The sequence below is a fragment of the Hakea prostrata genome, chromosome 3 (genome assembly GCF_041222555.1).
Source record: "Hakea prostrata isolate BN-2017 chromosome 3, UWA_Hpros_2, whole genome shotgun sequence".
In the NCBI taxonomy this organism is placed as follows: Eukaryota; Viridiplantae; Streptophyta; class Magnoliopsida; order Proteales; family Proteaceae; genus Hakea; species Hakea prostrata.
This window is the reverse complement of record NC_142602.1, coordinates 34,973,400-34,983,637: the sequence shown is the minus strand read 5'-3', so window position 1 is coordinate 34,983,637 and position 10,238 is coordinate 34,973,400. Positions and strand designations below refer to the sequence as shown.

At 38.7% G+C, this 10,238-nt stretch overlaps 1 non-coding gene across 1 annotated transcript; it reads right to left on the bottom strand.

Annotated features, from left to right (window-relative positions):
- Positions 1–2,609: 2,609 nt before the first annotated feature.
- On the bottom strand, positions 2,610–2,716 carry LOC149022157 (small nucleolar RNA R71). The gene has a single exon (XR_016172664.1). It is a non-coding gene; the product is annotated as a small nucleolar RNA R71 (small nucleolar RNA).
- Between the last annotated feature and the right edge of the window lie 7,522 nt (positions 2,717–10,238).

Below are 10,238 nucleotides of genomic sequence, written 5' to 3'. Positions count from 1 at the left end.
GAGGTTTTGTGCATAGAATCCCCAAGACAAGTGTTCTTGAAACTGAGCTCCATGCTATTTGTGTAGGCATATGCTATGCAGTAGAAAGAAATATGCTACCTGTTTACATGGAGTCTGACTCTTCACAAGCAATTGATTGTTTGAAACTGAGTGCTCAACATCAAGGAAGGATGACAAGGATTATTGTGACGATTCGAGAGTTGGTAGATTTGCATGGAAATATCATCATTACTCATACTAATAGAGAAGCAAATATGGTTGCCGATTGGATGGTGAAGAGAACAACAACATTGGAGTCTCCTACACATTTCTTTCAGGAACCCCCTCAAGGTATAGAGGAGTTCCTTCAGGTGGATCGTTTGACCAGCTCTCTTTAAATTGATTTGGGTTTTTTAACCCCGTTTATCTATCAAAAAAAAAAAAAAAAAAAAAAAAAAAAAAGAAAGAAAGAAAAAGAGGAAAAATAATTATATTTAGAGAAGGAAGAGGCAAAAATCCTGTTTTTGAATGTCTCTGTCTAGTTTCGATCAAGCCCTTTATCGAACGGTCATCTGGTGTCCGATCATGCTGATTTTTGGAGGAGAGCATCATGAATTCTTAACCCTCAAATCCAACGGTGGAATTATGCATCTGATCTCTCTAAGTCAGTCTGATTAGTAAGTTAAAACCCTAATTGGCTGAGTCAGATAGGAACCCTGAGTTTGATTCAAATTTTGTCAAGATTCATATCTCATGTAAACTCTATAAAAGGAAAGGATACTCCATCAAAGGAGAACGTGTTTTAGACCTTAGGTGAAGCACATTTTCTTTTCTCTTTGGTTTATTTAGGCTTTTTTTAGTTTTCTTTGCTTGCATTTGTGAGATTTTAATTTCTAGATTGAATGTTTAGGTTTAATTTTTTTTATGTAATGCAATTCAAGTTCAAGTTTTAAGTTTTTAGATTCGTTTTTTTCTGGGTCTAGCAATTGCAGATTTAGATAATTCTAGATCTAGATCTGGTTGTTAGGGTTGGTTGAGATTCGAATCGTTTGTTCAATTCGCAAGTAAGTAACCTTCTTTATTAATCTTCTCTTCTCCCTCTATTCCCGCTTCTATCTACCCCTCCATATTATTAATTTAGGATTTACTTTCAGCATTTATTTATTGTTCTCCCTTCCCCTGGATCCTTGATCAGAGATGCCTACAGTCGTGCCTCTCTTTGGTTAAGGTTTCAAATTTACTTTCTGCAATTTACTTTCAGCATTTATTTATTGTTCTCCCTTCCCCTGGATCATTGATCAGAGATGCCTACAGTCGTGCCTCTCTTTGGTTACGGCTTCCTTTTCCTTTTATTGCTTTGTTTATTGCTTTGTTATTTACTTTCTGTTATTTACTTTATGCACTGTTTTTTTTCTTTAATATTCGTTCCCCCGATCGGTGGACTATAAGCTACGGCAAAGGGTCCTCGGTCAAAGTCATTATTATTATACTTCCCTTCCCGCGATCCAGAGCTGACGGATCATTCCCTTTTCCTTTTATTTTTATTGTTTGCATTTTTTTCTTGTCTTTTTATTTATGCATTGATTGTGTTTAATTTATTTTTCGTTTCAATTCGATTGCATTAGATGTATGGATTAGGATCGTTTAGTTTAGTTAATTAGTTAACAAAAATTGAATCATTCCACTCTCGCATTACTATTAAGAAGTTAATTCTAAATTGTCATATATCCTTGAGATCGACCCGTTAGCTACACGATACGGTGCGCTTGCGGTTACTTTTAATTTCACAAACAAGTTTTTGGCGCCGTTGCCGGGGAGGTATTAGTCCATTTTTTTTTCATTCTTAGGTAAATCGAAGTTTAAAAAAAATAAAAAATAAAAATATTCAAAGATCTTACTCTTAACTTGAGTAGAAACAAAAATGTATAGTAATCTCCACTCTACTACAAAATCCCTAGGATTCGATTGTAGGTGGCTCCAAAGACTATCCGATTTCCTTGGTTGTCAAACCTATATAGCGCTCAGCTATACGGCAACCTTACGGCTTTAGAATCATTGTTTCAATTTTTGTGGTGGGAAATTCACTACTTTCCCTTTTGTTTTCTTCTTTAGGTACTTTATTATAAAAATAAAATAAAATAAATAAATAAAAGACTCATTCTTTCATAAGAACCATTAATTGCATTAGGTGGTTAGTGCATGTGTGTCTGGACTCGTGATTCCACAATCGAATTGTCCGAGTGTCTACCTTGACCATGGAAGACCTACCTCCACCTCCTCCACCTAAGAGTCTTAGAGATAGATTTTATCCAACCAGATCTGCACAACCCTCCATTATACGTTTACCTGATGTAAGGGGTAATAATTTTGAACTTAAATCTCATTATCTGTCTATGTTACCCCAATTTCATGGGTTACCTGACCAAGATGCATATTTGTTCCTTAGGGAGTTTGAGGAGGTTTTTGTCCTTATGAAGGTACAACAACTCACTGATGATGCCGTAAGACTACGGTTTATTATATTTGCATTAAAGGACCAAGCCAAAAAGTGGCTTTATAGCTTACCTAGGGATAGCATTACTACATGGGAACAATTTATTGTCCTATTCTTTCATTTCTCTAAGACAAATAAAATAAGAAATGATATTCTTTAGTGTTGTCAGAAACCCAATGAGTCATTTGCTAAGGTAATGGAGAGGTTCCAAAGCCTTCTCTAAGAATGCCCTCACCATGGTATAGAATTATGGCATTTATGCCAAATAATTTATGAGTGTATCGATTATCAAACAAAGCAACTCTTGGAATCTATGTGCTCCACAGGATTTACATCGTTCACTGATGATTCCGAAGCTTGGGAATTTCTTTTAGATCTAGCAGATAGAACTAGAGAATGGGAATCAACCCAAGAGTCTAAAAGGACTAGTAGGGGATATTTTGTTGATAGCCAAGTTCATAAGGAAGCACACATAAATAGTTTTTTGAAAAAGTTAGAGACTTTGGTAGTTAAAGCTGCACCACCACCACCTAGTCAAGCACATTTTATTGACAAATCTATTGCTATGTGTGCATGGTGTCAGTCTCCTACACATGTAATTGAGGAATGTCCTAGCTATTCTAGAGGCCAACATGAGAATGTCAGTGCGATGTTTCCAAACCCGTACAGTAACACGTACAATCCTGGGTGGAAGAATCGTCCTAACTTTTCATGGTCTCAAGGGCAAAACCAAAATGGATTAAGCAATTATTCCACACAAAATCAATTTGGTGCCCCTCAAAAACAAATTGCCCAATTTTCTCATAATCAAAATGTCCAATTCCCTCAAGCCCCTAATTTTCAGAATACCAATTTAGCTAGGCCTATCAATCCACCTATTGTGCCTCATATGCCTCACATTGCACAAAATCAATCATCACCTAGTTTCAACAGAGGTAATAATCCAGAGTTTTCTCGTCTCTCTTCCTTAGAGAAGAATATAGAAGTATTTTCCAGCACCTTCATGACTTCTATGCATAATATGGAAAAACAAATTTTCACTCTTACAAGTGCTTTGTCTGAGCGAGAAAAAGATAAATGCCTAGCCAACCTGAGTTAAATCCTAGGATTCAAATTCAACAAAGACCACCAAATCAAGTCAACCAAGTTGAATCCTCCCATTCTTCTTTAGCTTCAATTAATTCTGTGTCTACATTAAGAAGTGGGAAAGGGTATTTAACATGTGAGTCACATATTAATGAAAAGAGCAAGATTAGTGACCACTGTGATGAGGAGAATGTTCAAGTATCTCCTAATAAAAGTTTGTCTGAGAAACCCATAGAAGTTGAGGATGAGCCAGTTGCTTTAGCAGTACCTAAGTTTGGTGAACCACTATCAGAAACTATGAGAAAAGAGAAAATTTCAAATGAGAGTCCTTATGTTCCTAAGGCCCCTTATCCCAGCTGTCTTGTTAAGAAGACTGCAACTATGGAGAAATTTTTTGATGTCTTCAAAAAGATAGAAGTGAATATCCCTCTTTGGATGCCATATCCTAGATCCCCACCTATGCAAAAGTGTTGAAAGATTTATGCACTCATAAAAGAATTACTAGCATTCCCAAAAAGGCGTTCTTGGTAGGTAACATTAGTTCCATAATTACTCAACCTATAGCAGCCAAGTATAAGGATCCAGGGAGCCCTACCATAGCTTGTGTCATAGGCAATACACACATTGAACATGTTTTACTTGATCTTGGTGCAAGTGTGAATCTTTTGCCTTACCATGTTTATAGGAATTAGGATTGGGAGAATTGAAAGCAACTAGAACTACTCTTCAGTTGGCAGATAAGTCAATTAAGATTCCCAAAGGGATGGTTGAAGATGTTTTACTGAAAGTGGGAGAATTTATTTTTCTAGTTGATTTCATTGTGCTAGATACTAAACCTTTTTCAATCAAAGATGAAATCCCAATAATTCTAGGAAGGCCATTTTTGGCTACCAGTAATGCATTAATCAATTTTCGAAATGGTCTCTTATGGTTGTCTTTTGGAAATCGAACTATGGAGTTTAATATGTTTAGGATAAGGAAACAACCACAAATAGAAGAAGAGATCAATATGCTTGAGGAGTCTTTGGATTTTCCTAATGATTTGATTACCAACTTTGAGATTGATTTTGATTCTGAATTTCAAGAATATATGGATATGTTGGATGGTGATAGTGAAACTTTCTTTTCTGAAGTCTTAAATTTTCACTCACCTTTGGAGCCTATTGAACCTCTATTCATCTCCACTCCCAAGCCCTATCTTTAGAACATAGGGTCTCAAATTGGGGGTTTTCATTTGGGCCATTGGATTATGATAATAATTTCTAGGTAGTGTTCTTACATTGTTATTAATCATCCCTCCAAGTTTTGGATCGATCTGAGCCCCGGAAGATGGATTTCGGAACAAAATCCCCAAAATCCTATATGCAGCCCGAGACTGTCTTGGTCTATCCTCCTTGGTCGATCCCATCGACCAAGAGCATCGATCAAACATGTTGCTGACTACAACTTCACCCAGTTTTGACCCGTTCATCCTCCGATTTTCCCGATTTCTTCTCTAATCTTTCATTTATGTTTGTTTAGGGTCTTAACACTATTATTGGATCATCGTTTTGTGACTTTTGGATCATCATCAACTCAACTTAAGGTAAGGATGGTTATCGCCATAAATACATAGGCTATGTGCTTATGTCTTGATGTTCATAACTTAGTGAACATAGTCTCTTATTTGCTTTTGAATATCATAGGATTGCTATACATGTTTTAGAACAGTAGTATTGTGATTTCATATACTCTTGTTATAATGATTAGTTATTCTTGTTACATATATATATGATGAATCATTTCGATATTATGACTTAACTTCTGTTATGATGATGTATCATTTTTTTATGGTATGATGGACTTGAACATATGATTGCTTAGGTATAATTTGGGATTGGGGAGTGTCCTATTGACGCTTTTGTCCTTGGGCATCAAAGGGAATAGTATGGGATGTTCTCTAAAGGTGCCCATCGACACTTTTCTGGATTATTGGATGACATATATTGGGCTTTTCTAGTGGTGTTTGGCTAGGATGTCCCTGTCGTATCTGACCCGAATCGGAAGGGCATTGAGACCAAACGACTCGTGGTAGGGTATGGTTTGATGGGCGCTCAAGACCGGTAACAAACCCGTGAGAGTACATAAACCATACTACGGATACCCGAAAGGGGCAATTTATTGGTAGGGTTGCAAATAGCTAGATTTGGGCTCACGGGCGCTCGAAGATCGGTGGGTCATATCCGTGAGAGGACGTGAGAGCTTCCCGTCTACTATTTGTGGATGACCAATAGGGTTGGTGAATCCGGTGGGTAATATCCGTGACTCTAGTGTGAAGGATACCGAAAAGGATCCCTGGATGGGAGGAATAGACGTATATGGATCTGACATGATATGATTGAGTAGATGACTTGCATTGGGCTAGGCTTTACCTTGACATGCGCCAATACTTAGACCAAATGGTGATGTGAGAGAGCGGTGACCGAAACCCTAGCCATGGATTGTTCGAGAGGGATGCAGGACCCAATTCCCCCCGGTGTTGAGTGACTGAGACTTACCTAAAGAAGTATGGTGCTATGACTTAAAGCATGTCTACCTTAGAGACTAACATTCATAGAGTTAGAATCATACTTGCATCATGTGTTTCATATCATATTGCATCGTGTTTTGGCTTGTATCATATGGCTTATGTTTTATGGAATAACTGCCTTGCTGAGTTCTTTTGAACTCACTCCTTTTTACAACATCTTTTGTTAGACTCTATTGCAGGTACTACTACTGTTGACTATGACAGTCAACACTTGGAAGACCAAGTTGATGATTCGTACCACACTGGTTACGGTGAACAAGTTGATAAAGACTAGTAGTCCGAGATTGCGACTTACCTGGAGCAGATCGGTTTTGCTCTTGTGTTCTAGAGATGGGATATCGTCTCATTCCCTTTTTTTTTTTTTACCTTTTATTTGATTCGTTGAGACCGTAGTTTACTTTGTTCCCTTGTCATTTTAGGAATCTGTTGTAACCCTTATTTTAGTCGATCTACCTTCCGCTATTATTATAGGATGGGTTTCCCCCTCATTTTCACACTTTGACTATTTATTCTATTTGTATAATTTCCGCACTCTGATGTCCTTTGTGATCCTTTTGAGATCCTTTCTTGATTTGTATTATTAAATTAATTGAATACAAAGAATTGTTCTTGCTTTTGATTATATTATTGTGCTAAGTGGCTATGATCGTTCCTAAACTTGATCGGCGGGACTGTGAATCACTCCCCCGGGTAATCCAGATAGGGTATCCCCTGGGTGGATGTGACAGATGTGCTTCCTTCAATATTTCCTTCTTAACTTCTTCAACAGCCAGCACACAAAGTCTACCTCTAAACAATAAAGCACCATCCATAGACATACTAAAATCAGGGTCCAATTCGGGACTCAAAGAAATCTTCTCTTTTAATTCTTGATCGAAACCTTACAAAGCAACTATTCTGTCTCTAAGGGTGGATCTTGTTGTCATGGCAGCGAGAATAAAATCTGAACCTTCGGAAACAACTTCCAAACCAAAACCAATTCTAACCATCTTCTTTGTCTCATATTCAACTCCTTTGGGGTAAATAAGTATTTCAAACTCTTATGATATGTGAAAATAGCAATCTTCTCACCATACAGGTAATGTCTCCAAATCTTCAAAGCAAAGACAACAGCGACAAGCTCTAAATCATAAGTGGGGTAGTTCTGCTCATAATTCTTCAATTGCCGAGAGGCATAGGCCACTACCCTACCATGTTGCATCAACACGCAACCCAAACCAATCTTAGAAGCATCAGTGTAGACTGTCAAACCACTGGAACTATCAGGTATAGTCAAAACCGTAGCACTTGTCAATCTAACTTTCAGCTCTTCGAAATTCTTCTTGCAAGCTTCGGTCCACACAAACTTCTCTTCCTTTCTAGTTAGCTTAGTCATAGGAGCAACCAACCTAGAAAAGTTTTCAATAAACCTTCTGTAGTATCTCGCCAATCCAGGAAACTTCTTATTTCAGTCACAGTCTTCGGTCTTTCCCAATCGGCAACTGCTTGCACCTTTTCAGGATCAACACGAATACCTTTGGCTGAAACCACATGGCTGGGAAATACTACCCTTGAGAGCCAAAAGTCACACTTGCTAAACTTAGCATAGAGCTTCTTTTCTCTCAACCTTTGCAACGTGAAATTTAGGTGTTTCACATGCTCTTCTTCATTCTTCGAATAGATTAAGATGTCATCAATGAAGACGATCACAAACTTGTCAAGCACATCAAGAAATACTTGGTTATGAGATCCATGAACACAGCAGGAGCATTAGTTAAACTAAAAGGCATAACTCTAAACTCATAATGTCCATATCAAGTTGTTCTAAACGCTGTCTTAAAGATATCACTTGACTTCACTTTCAACTGATAATATCCAGACCTCAAATCAGTCTTCGAGAACATGGCTGCACCTTTCAACTGATCAAAAAGATCATCAATCTGGGGCAGTGGATATTTGTTCTTGATGGTCAACTTATTCAACTCCCGGTAATCAATGCATAGACGCATGCTACCGTCCTTCTTCTTCACAAACAAGATTGGAGCTCCCCAAGGTGATACACTGGGTTGTACAAAACCTCTCACTAAGAGCTCATTCAGTTGTGTTTGCAACTCTTCTAACTCGGTAGGTGCCATTTTATACGGAGCTTTAGATACCGGAGCAACTCCAGGAATCAAATTGATCAAAAACTCAACTTCTTTATCAGGGGGCAGTCCTGACAGATCATCTGGAAACACATCAGCAAAGTCACAAACTATCACATCCACCCAGCCGGTACCCCATTTGGAATACCCGGGATGTGATCCACAGTCCAAGGATCAATGATCTGAGGTCCATGCCTCCCACATACACGGTAACACAATCATGAACAATAATAATCAATGGTAAAAACAGTTAATACTAAATATCACGAATAAGATAAGACTAAATAAATCAGAGTGCGGAAGGCAATAACATTAAAGCATAATCATAAGGGTGAGAGAAGGTATGATAACCACTCTCTCAGAACAGCGGAAAAGAAGTGTGATAACGTCAAATACAAGTCTAAGTGTCAAAAGATAAACTCAAAGATAAGTTAGTTACAAGACCAATGGTTCCACAAATACACCAGGGGAATGGGGCACTATGCTAGGGTTTCTTCTATACTAATAGTAGTCTCCTCAATAGTACGGATGAAGTAAACCCAGCGCTGCCGCTCCCGCACAACTGTGGGGCTAACCCTGGTGCGAATAATAATCCTCCTCGGCTCCAATATACGAATCCTCACCGACGCCACTACCCGGAGGGTAGTATGTGGAATCATAGTCCGCCTCATAGGAGGTGCCATCGTAATCTTCGGTACCTGGAATGTAATCTAAAACATTTGCACAAAAGGAATGAGTTCGAAGAACTCAGCAAGGAAGTTATTCCATAATTAGAAATCATACACATTCAGAACATATAATAATGCAATGTGATATGGAACATATGATGCGAGATATGAGCCTAACTCTATGAATGCTGGTCTCTAAGGTAGACATGCTTTAAGTCATAGCACCGTACTTCTCTGGGTCGTCAGTCACTCTCCCATTTCCATATCTTGGGAATGCCCGGGGAAGATCGGTAAAGTCATCAAAACGATGGTAAGGGGAATCGGTCACCGCTCTCTCACATCACCATTTGGTCAAGTACTGGCGCATGTCACAGTAAAGCCTAGCCCAATGCAAGTCATCTACTCGATCGGTCAAGTCGATTCAGATACGTCCATTCCTCGCCCCCGCGATCCTTTCCGGTATCCTTCACACTAGAGTCAGCGAAATCCCGGATTTCGGACTCATCAACCCTATTGGTCATCCACATATAGTAAACGGGAAGCTCTCACGTCCTCTCACGGATTGGTTACCGGTCTTGAGCGCTCGTGAGCCCAAGTCTATCCATATGCAACTCTACCAATAAATGGCCCCTTTCAGGTTTCCGTAGCATGGTTTATGTCCCCTACCGGATTGGCTACCGGCCTAGAGCGCCCATCCGACCATACACTACCACGGGTTGTTCGGTCTCAATGCCCTTCCGATTCGGGTCTGACACGACAAGGATGAACCTAGCCACACAACTAGACACTCCTATGTATGTCATCCAATAACTCGGGAAAGTGTCGATAGGCACCATCGGAGAATATCCCATACTATTCCCTCCGATGCCTAAGGACAGAAGTGTCAGTAGGACATCCTCCAATCCCAAGTCATACGTAAGCAATCACACATCAGATCTCATCATTTCTCATGCATCCAATGCATATTCATAATAGTACTCAAATCATGATATTGAAACGAATCATTATAAACATAAGCAAATCAAAATGATAGAGTAACACAACAATTGTATAAAGATTTAAATATTACTATTCCAACACATATGTATCAGTATCATAATGATTGAAAGAAATTTAGGGACTTCATTCTTTGAATAAAGCATAGTTCAATATTTGATGACTTATATGTTTATGGATATAACTATCCTTACCTTGGATAAGTTGATGATGAATTGGGAATACCAAGAATAGTCCAATAGAAGTGTTAAGGCCCTAAACCAACATCAATAATAAGTTAGAAAAGAAGTCGGGAAGATCGGATGTCATTCGAGTCCAAACTG